The sequence below is a fragment of the Microtus ochrogaster genome, chromosome 2 (genome assembly GCF_000317375.1).
Source record: "Microtus ochrogaster isolate Prairie Vole_2 chromosome 2, MicOch1.0, whole genome shotgun sequence".
In the NCBI taxonomy this organism is placed as follows: Eukaryota; Metazoa; Chordata; class Mammalia; order Rodentia; family Cricetidae; genus Microtus; species Microtus ochrogaster.
In genome coordinates, this window is record NC_022010.1 from 68,442,423 (window position 1) to 68,452,585 (window position 10,163).

The following is a 10,163-nucleotide window of genomic DNA, read 5'->3' on the forward strand; positions in this document are numbered from 1 at the left end:
GGGAGGGCGTGTTTGGGCCCATAGTTGAAGGGTTTCGTCCATCACGGTGAGGGGGCATGGCAGTAGGAATGTGGGGCGGCGGGTCACTGTGCACCTGCAAAGGGAAGCAGAGAGAGCTGGAAGGAGAGTCAGGCCCTTCAGTTCTGAAGAAATGAAGATAATCCTTGGCAGGTTTCTAGAAGGGTGGGAGCTCCATGCTACATGAGCTACAGGAGTCTCGGGCAGCAGCGACCCAGATGAAAGTAACTCAGAGTTGTCTTGGGTACCAGGCTGGAGGCTGCAGCAGCTGCAGAAGAAAGAGAAACTGAAAGTCTTGGGGGGGGTATCCACCAGAGAAAAATAATCAGACACCAGAGAAGACTAATCAGACACGGGCGTAAGCCAATAAAAAGTCTTTATTAGCCAATTGCCAACCACGCTTGGGTGTTCAGGATCCCAGTGCAGCCCCGAGCCTTTCCCAGCATGACCTTCTAAACACAAAACCCCATCATGGGTTGACCCACCTCAGTCAGCAAGAACAAGCAGCAAGAAGTTATCCAGAGCAGAACTACAGAGGACAAAAGGCCTAGGACGTTTATACTTTCCCAGAACTTCAGACTTTGATGGGTTGGGTCTTTGTTTTCATCCTGGCAAGTGGTACTTTCTGTGTACCTAAGTTTTATGACTTGGATGGTACTTCCATCATGGTGTAGCTGCGCTAAGGTCTGGAGGCCACAGCAAGTTGCTTTTCAGCTTAGTTTCTGGGAAAATGGCAACTAGCGGGGGGTCTTCAACATAACAATGGGGAACTCGGCTTCTGAGAACCAGAACCGCTGGAGCAAGAGTTTCTTCTGAAAATTACGACTTCAGATTCTCCTAGAAGGTTGTGACATCCCACTGTGATGTCAGCCCCCTCTTCTCACTGAACTGTCCCACTGGTTGCTCCATCATTTTCTTCCTCTTTGAGTACTGGACAAGATTGGGGGTTAATGTTGCCGGATGCTTCCCACGTTTGTCTGTTAATAAGCACTGAGAGACTTGGCCCTGCGGACCACCGTAGGAGCTGGTGGTAGGTGTGGAGGGACCCTGAGAGTCTGCTGGCTAGCTCTGCTGTAGACAGAAGTTTCTGTCCCACCTGGTCCTGCAGCCATTCAGTCCCAGAGAAACACACAGAGGTTGTATAAACTCTTTGGCCAACGGCTCAGGTGTATTCCTAGTTTGCTCTTAAATTAACCCATTTCTATTAATCTGTTTATTGCTATGAGGCTGCGGCTTACTGGCAAGGTTCTGGTGTCTTTCTCCTTTGGCAGCTACATGGTGTCTCTTTGACCCCACCTTCTTCTTCTTCCTCTATCTCTGCTTGGATTTCCTACCTTGCTATATTTATTACCAATGGTAATAAAACATATTCACAGCATACAGAGGGGAATCCCACATCACTCTACCTGTTCAGAATATTTGGTAGCTTGGAAGAATATGGCAACTTTGGCTTTGCAGTGTAATAATGTGAAATTCTAACCTGGAAATCATACTCAGACCCTTGAAAAAGGACCCTTTCTTGAATATGCGTTTAGTATTCATTATGGAGAATCATTGTTCATTTAAAACCACGAACGTCTAATCTCTCCTTATACTTCAGCCCTGTCAACTGTGCTGGGTGACCAAATACCTCACGGCCAAGTCTGCTCACGGAAGAGAACTTCCTGACCTCCTGATCTCTGACCTTGTCTGCAGACAGCCTTTTCAGGTTATCTGGAAGGTAGGGCCTGGTTAGACCACACCGGACAGGATAGTTTTGGCTCTATCACTGCCGGTTCTTCTGCGTCACAGAGCATCCGGTGACATAAAGAAGAATGGGGTCAGGACAAACAAAATGCTCCCACCGAGAGCACTTTCTGCACAGGTAATTTAGATTCTCACCACTGGATTTGCAGGAGTCGATGAGGCCCCGATGGGATTGCTAGGTGTGCCTCACATTCCAATAGTGTTCAGATTAATTCTCTCATGATTGTGACTCTCCCCCTAATGTGTGTGTGTGTGTGTGTGTGTGTGTGTGTGTGTGCTTGTGTGTGCTTGTGTGGAAGCCAGAGGACAACCTTGGGTCTCATTTCTCAGGCTCTGTATACCTTGCTGTTTTGAGACAATGTCTCTCACTGGCCTGGAGTTCACTAGGGCTAGGCTAGGCAGCTGGTGAGCATGAGATATATTCTGTCTGCGTCTCCCCAGTGATGGCATTACACAAGCATGGCATCATGCCTGGTTGTGTGTGTGCCTGCTGTACACGTATGATGTAGATGTGTGTGTTTGCATGTGTGTAGAGACTAAAGGCCAACAGTAAGCATCTTTCTCCACATTTGCTCTCCACCCTCATTTTTAGTGACAGTCTCTCACTGCCCTGGAGCTCACAGTTAGGTGGCCAGAGAGCCCCAGGGTCCGCCTGCCTCTGTCTCCCCAGTGTTGGGATGACAGGTACATGCTGCTTGTATCTGGCCTTTCACAAAGGGATCAGCTTAGTACCTTGTTCTCAAGGCATGCACTTTCCTATGGAGCCATCTCCGCTCCTGCTCTCCAAGGATACTTTGTTACATTCCCCGGCCCCCACATCAAACACTGAAGGCAAGTCAGTGCCAGGGCAGGAAGACAATCTCTGAAAAACCCTGGGAGTAACTTCAAACCATCCATGAACATGGAGGGTACAAGAGGGAGTACCAGGGGGCCAATGAGGGGGCCAGCTGAGCCATGGGTGTATTTGTTGTGGTGACCCCTCATTGGCTGAGTGGTTTGCCCCACCCACCTGGACTGGTGGAGGTGGGGGCGGGGGCGATGATTTACACAGGAAAGGCAGATGTGCACAAGCTAGGTTCCTAGAGGTGAAATCACCAGTGACTGATGCTGAAGTCAGCTCTTCCTGGGGATTCTTCTGCCGGCCAGATCGCCTTGCAGAGGGCTGACTTCTCACACGTAGGAAGGTCCTGGAGAATCGGGCGAGATCTCGCTGGCTAAGAACACAGAGTGTGTGGTCAGCGATAAGATGCTGATTTCCAGCAGGAGACTGAGGGGAGCAATCATTCTTGCAGAAGGTGGCTGGCTCCTGTGTTTGTTTTTACACGGGATTAGAGCCTCTTTCATGATAAAATCAGCTTGCCATGGTAGAAGGCAGCAGCTGGGACTCCAAATCCAGAAGAAGAGCAGGACATTTCATCTTCGAGTGTTAAGGAAACAAGCCTCCCGTGAACTTGACGGTGACTCTGAGGACTCAGGTCTCAGGATGTGTCCTGACCGACTGTTTTATTAAACAACAGTCTCACATTAGAGTTATCAGAGGATCCATTTATGTGATGTGTCCAGGCTTGATAGACACCAGCCTCCCATGCCAAACCTCCTATTTAGTAAACTAGATTCCAAGCCCTGTTAATCATTCAGGTAGGGCGTATATTTGGACGTGACGTGTCTACAATTAAGCCTAATTAAATCCACCCACTTGGAGCATGCTGAAAGATCAGCATTTAAAAATAGGAGCTGAATAATTAGGGTCATTAATAGGAGCCGATTATTTCATTTATGATAACCTAAAAGTTAAATAGGGCTCAGCAGTGTTCTCGTGTCTGATGAAAATGTGCAGGACAGAGCTAAGTGTTCTCGGGGAAACCCTCATTAGTCCGAGGACTTTATCTCCTCGTATTTGATCGTGGCCTGCTTAGCAAGGTCTTGGCATTAAGTTGAGGTCGTCACTCGTGAGGAGACAAATGCACCCTGGCAGAACAAGGCAAGCACCAAGGAGCACTTGGATTGACCCCCCCCCCCAAAAAAAAACCCCAAATCTCAGAGGGACATTTGTGCCCTTCCTGAATGTCATGCTGTAGGCAGTGGCCTTTCTCTGGCCCAGGCTTCAGCAGCCAGAACTTGGCCATCTCTCATCTTGTGGTTACCGCAAGGATTTTTCGGAGGCCGAGGTGAATCTGTTGCTGCAATCCCTAGCTCACCCACAGTCTATTCCACCTGCCCTTACATAAACAGTTTGTGTACACAATGTTGCTCTCTTTGGGATGTTTTGCATTCTTCTGTCTCCCTGGTGGGCTTTGAAAGCTTCTGGGCATATGAAGACAATGGTAACTTTCAGGGTAGATGTGAGGTAACGGGATCCCGGGTTTGTGAACCTGAGCAGTCGGGAAAGGAAAGAGAACTCTTTAGCTGCCTCTTTGAGCTGGAGGTGGGCTGGGAACGGGGTGGGAGAAGACAAACATGTAGGAAAGCTAACGTGAGTTGGGGGGGACCAGTGCTCAGTGAAAGAGAGGAATGTGTTTTTTTTCCCCTCAGATTTGAGCTGGATTCCATTCCTAAGGTGTTAGAATGTGTGTATCTTACTGAGCAACCAACCACAGTAGAATTTAGGCTCTTGTCTTTCCTTTATCATGTGCTCTTGCCTAGGCTTAGAACTTCATCTCTGAGCTGTCAGCACGCTTTCCATGAAGCCAGCATGGTGCCTGGCCCAGCAGGGTGAGCCCTGCCTTCCCCTCCAGGGGCTGAAGTCATCTCTTGCCACTTGAGAAGATCTGCTGTGTGTTCTGGGTGTTGCTATTGAGCCTTGCCTCAGTTCTGCATGGACAGATTGATCTTGTTCAAGATTTTCACATCTGCTTTTGTGGCGGAAGTGGTTAATTAAATAGGGCACGAGACACACACACAACGGTCCCTGGGGGAGACATCTCCAGCACCGTGTTTCTCAGCCTCAATGCACGGGACCTTCGGAGCTCACTGGTTCTTTCCTGAAGGGCTGTCCTGGGCCCTGCAGGATGTTTGGCAGGCACTCTGGCCTGCCTGTCACTATCAGCAGCCTCTCCCTCACACATGCCTCTCAGTTGTGACCGTTAAAGATGTTCTTGGTGTTGTCCAATGTCCCCTGGGGGAGGAGGCCAAGATGAACCCAGGCTGAACACCTCTGACATGAGAGGAAGCCAGTTCTTCTCTTTAAAATGTCTAAGTCGTCTAGAACATTTTTCTCTGAGAGTGAAGGGGGTCACTGAATCTCAAGATCTCTTATGCTCGGTGAGGAGAGAACGTTTCTGGCGTTTGGTCCTCACCTCCTTTCTGCTGCCTTACTGGTTTCTGTTATGATTTTCCTTCTCAAATTTCAAGGTTTAGCAGTTGAGCTACAGATGAGCCATGCTTGAAGTATCCTAATTAGGCCTTCCTCCTGCAAGGCTTAAGATACAAACACAGAACTCTCCAGGCCCCTCCACGCCGACAGTTCTCAGTGTGCGTGACTGTGGACTGGGAGCTGGTCTCCTGCCCAGTCACCTCCCAGCTGTGAAAGTGACACTTCCCAGGCATGCAGGGACAGACCTCAGCCTTCAAATGGTCTTGTGTCTTAGTGTCTCTTGCTGTGCAGCTTCTGTGGTGTGTTTTGAACCACACGTGGAGATGGGAGGGTGTCCCTTCCCCAGGCTGGCTGGAAAGTTATCATCACCTCAGCCCCCAGAGAAACCGACTCCAAATCATTCCTGAGACCAACTAGAGCAGCTGGTGTGTGAGACACCCGTCACGTGCTAGTGATGGAAACCGACTCACCTGACGTGGTGATTTCGAAGTGGAGTGAAATGACGGGCTGTGGAGATGGCTCAGTCAGTAAGGTGCTTGCTTGCCAAGCACGAGCTCAGTCCCCAGAACATTGAAAAGAAAAAACATCCAGGGACCACACCGTACTTCCGTATCCCTGGTGCTGGGGAGGTGTAGACAAAGGGGTCCTGGCCTCACAGACAAGCCAGCCTAGCCTAGTTCATAAGCTCCATGTCACTGAGGAAGAAAAAAAATATGGAAGAGAGAGACAGGGAGAGACAGAGAGACAGATAGGGAGAGAGCAATGTGTAGACAGTGTCTGAGGAATGAAACCAAAGGTTAACCTCTGGGCTCTACACACATGCATCTACACACGCAATACACACATGCACACACACACACATGCACCTTCACACGCACACATGCACACACACATGCATCTGTACACATACACAATTTGCACACACATGCACACACATGCATCTGCACACACACATCTGCACATGCACACACACACGCCTGCACATACACACACATGCACACACACATGCACCTGCACACACACATCCACACACACACACACATGCATCTGCACACACACACACACTTGCATCTGCACAGGCACACACATGCAATCGCAAGTGCATGCACACACATATGCATCTGCACACACACATGCACACACACACACTCCCACACACACAGTAGCAGTGGGAATCACTTTCAGGACACTTACCAGGAAATGTGGGGGTTGGTGCCTGGAGGTAGATGTGCAGACAGACAGACAGCCTTCTAGTGTAACTAAGTTTGCCCCGCACAGCTGTCTTTACAACTTGTGGGAGTGAGCAAGACCTGCGCTTTCGTTCTTTCTTGTTCGTCATAGGGACAGCTGACAGTTTCAGTTTGAACAGGAGCCTCTTCTCCCTCTCGTCCCTGTCTTGTCACGCAGACAGTTAAGAGTCGCCCTCGTCTGTCAGCCCACTCAGGGTGTGTTACTACAGCTCCAGCGAGCTTGACCTCTTCCTTTCCCACATCCACATCGATTCCTCACGGCAGCAGGGCCAGAGATCTGGAAGGAAACGTAAAGCCCCCTCTACACACAAACACACACACACACACACACACACACACACACACACACCCTATCACCCACATTGCAGGTCTGCAGCTGGAATTGCTGGACAATAAGGCTTTAGCAAGTTGAAATGTGAGTGCCCACACGGTGTGAGCTGCAAACACAGTCCAAATAAGGATAAGGATAAATGGCCCTGGGCAAGGCACAGCTGAACCTCAAGTTCTGACTTAAAACAATGGAGTGCTGTGTTCACTTTCCCAGGGCCGCTGTGACATCAGTGACAGAAACAGATCGCCCACAGTCTCAGAAGTCCAGATCAGGTCCGGGAGCAGGCGGGGCCATGCATCTCTAAAGGCTCCCAGGGAGGGGTCCTTCACAAGCTCTCTGAACATCTGCTGTTGCAGGATCCCAGGTGTCCCTTGGCTTGTGTGTGCATCTCTGTGCTCTCTGGGCTCTCACCTTACAGTTCCTTCCCCTCTCCCCTGTGCCCATTTCTCTCCCCTCCCTTCTTACAAGACACCAGCGATCAGGGATTAGAGTCCACTCTGCACCATCATGACCTAACCTCAGCCCATTCACGCCAAATGACCCTGTGTTCAAATAAGATTACATTCTGAATCAGGGGCTGCACGGTGCCCATCCCCACCCATCTCTTCTGCATCTCCCTGAGATGACCCAGCTGTAAAGGATGGGAAGGGATATGGGTCCCTTTCAAGGTACCCTCTCAGCCTCCAGAATTGACAGTTCATAGACCCCCTTGTACGGCTTTCATGTGCCTGGGTCATCTGTTCCCACCTGCCACTCACAAGCCCTCACCTGGGGTCTGGTCCTTGGCTGCTTAGAGTTCCCTGAGAGAAACACTGTGATGTTGGTTTAGATGTTGGTCTCTTCAGGTAAACCTCCATGGATTGCTGAATCTGATAGTTAAAGCCATGGGTCTGGCAACTTTCTGTTCTTAGCAGCTATTCTGGGCAGCTCTTTGGCCATGAGTGGTTCTAGAAAAGACATGGCAGGTGCCAGAGGCTGAACTTTTGACTGATAGGTATGTAGCATCCTGCAGAGCAATGCTCTTCATGGTGCTGATCACTGCAGCTCTAAACAGAAGACAGAGCCCATGAATGGGACTTGAAAAACAGGATGCTTGCAGGATACAGATGCACACAGAAGGGCAGAAACCAGAGATTTGCCTGCCAGGAAGCAGACTAGAAGCATCTCTTTGGACTTCCCTCCAAACAACAAACAAACAAGTGAACCAAACCCCCAAACCCCAAATAAGTTATGCAGGGGGCTGTCTAATACCGTCTCCAGCCAAACCATGTTTTGCCAGGTTCTATGGAGGGGTTCCAATAGCTCCTGGGTAAATGTGTAGGAGCTCCAGTATATTCTTGAGTTTCCCCAGACTGCAAAAGAACAGACAGCCCAAGCAGCTGAGGATTGACAGTTGGCCAAGCACGGGGGTGGAGTGGGGGTGGTGATGGTGGTGATGAACGTTTGAAAACAGAGAAAGCCAAGAAGCTCTTGGGGGAACCCCTCACTATTATAATTATCTATCAGGAAAGCCCAGTCCAAAACTCCATTGCATTTACGGGCTCACACTCACCATGGATCCGTCATCAGCTGAGCGGATAAACAAAATCTGTGCGCGGTGCATGAACAAATAGTCTACCTTAAAAAAGAAGGATATTTGGCTGTTGCCCTTTATTATAACAATTACATAGAGAAACCCTAAAAACAGTGGAATATTTTTTTCTCCTTTTTGGAGAAAAAAAACCCACCTATTTCGCTTGTTCTAAAGCCAACCATTTAGGACAGATACTGCAGCCCAGAGCCCACAAGCGAAAGAGGAACTTTGGGGAACATGGACAGAGGAAATAGCAGACCCAAAGACAGGAAGGTGTGGCTGGAGAACTTGATCAGAAGCCAGCGTTAAATGACACAGAGAGGACAAAAGACAGAGAGTAGAAGACATGAGGTACCAGGTCCAGAAGGCACAGTCTTTAGATAAAGACTTGCAGAAGAAGGAAGGGAAGGCAAAAAATCCCAAACAAACAAAACGACAATGAAGCCATTGGCGCAACCCAGGAGACTTACAGTGACACCAAGGATGCAGATGAACAGGTGCACAGGATGGGACTGGATCCCAAGTGCTGTGAAATTCTACAACAAAGGCCAGAGGAAGACTCTAAAGTTTCTAGGGAGAAGGACATGAGAGATGAAGGCCCTGTTTCCCAGCAGTGTGGACCCACAAGATGGCTGACCTGTCTGCAGATAAATGTTTCTGTACATCCAGAAATGGCCAGCCCATCATTGAGGCTGGGTAGGAAAAACTGGAGCAAAGATGATTGATAACAAGGTGAATGGATATTCTACAAGGATTACTCTGGAAAACCGCCCTAAAGAAAAGAGGCAGAACCCGAACTTGCTAAGTCACAGAAATCGTGTAAACAATCACCCATTTTAGCCAATAGGCCCTCCTGTGGAGAAGGGAGGAGAGGAGGGAGGAAAGTGAGGGGGGAGGAACACTGAGAAAGGACCAAGAGAAAAGAGAGAGGGGCAGGAGGCTTTGGTGGCCTGGCTGATGCTGCCTCAGGAGGTCACCTCTGCAGTCTGAAGAGGTTTTACTGAAGTAGCAAGAACCATCTCTTAGAGCCCTCTTATTGGTCCCCGAGTCTGCTGGGGGCACCAACATGACCAAGTTTCAGTGGTGTTCCTGCTGGGACACACTGCTTTTGTTGTCTTACAGCCTTGGAGTCTAGACCTTCAAGAAAAAAAAAATGACAAAGCATTTATAAACAAAGAAAAAAAGAAAAGAAAAAGAAATCCTCCAGAAATACCACTGAGTTAATTTTGTGTTGGCCATCTACTGGTAGGCATGGATCCTGGCCTTAAGTGTGGTTACATCATCACCAGTGTGACTCTGTTGGGAAAGTGGTTATCAACTGGAGACAGCTTCTGGCTTAGGGAAGGGGTTTCCTCTCTCAATGGGGGAACTGCAGGAGGGAAGGAGTTGATGGAGACATCCTCCCATTTAGGACAGAGTATTCCAGTGTTTCTTACTCTTTTCCCTTGCCCAGCTGTGGGTTTCTGTATTCATTCCCATCTACTGCAGGAGGGAGTTTCTCTGGTGATGGCTGAGTGAGACACTGATCTCTAATAGCAGAATAATAGCCAGAAATTAGAACAGCCTTGATGTCTGTTAACAGATGAATGGATAAAGAAAATGTGGTGTACTTCACAATGGAATATTACTTAGATGTTAAAAAAATGACATCATGAAATTCTTGGGTACGTGGATAGAGCTAGAAAGGAAACCATGCTGAGTGAGGTAACTCAGACCCCAAAAGACAAATAAGGTATGCATTTGCTTCTATGTGGATGCTAGCTGTTAAATCTTCCATAAGCAAGCTACAACCCATAGAACTGCAAAGGTGAGATATAGAGTAAGGGACAAGAGGAAGATTGGATCACTCTAGGAGAAGGAAATAGGATAGATAGTTATAGATGGATTGATGGAGAGACTGGAGTTGAGAATCAAATGGGAAGGGAAGGGAAG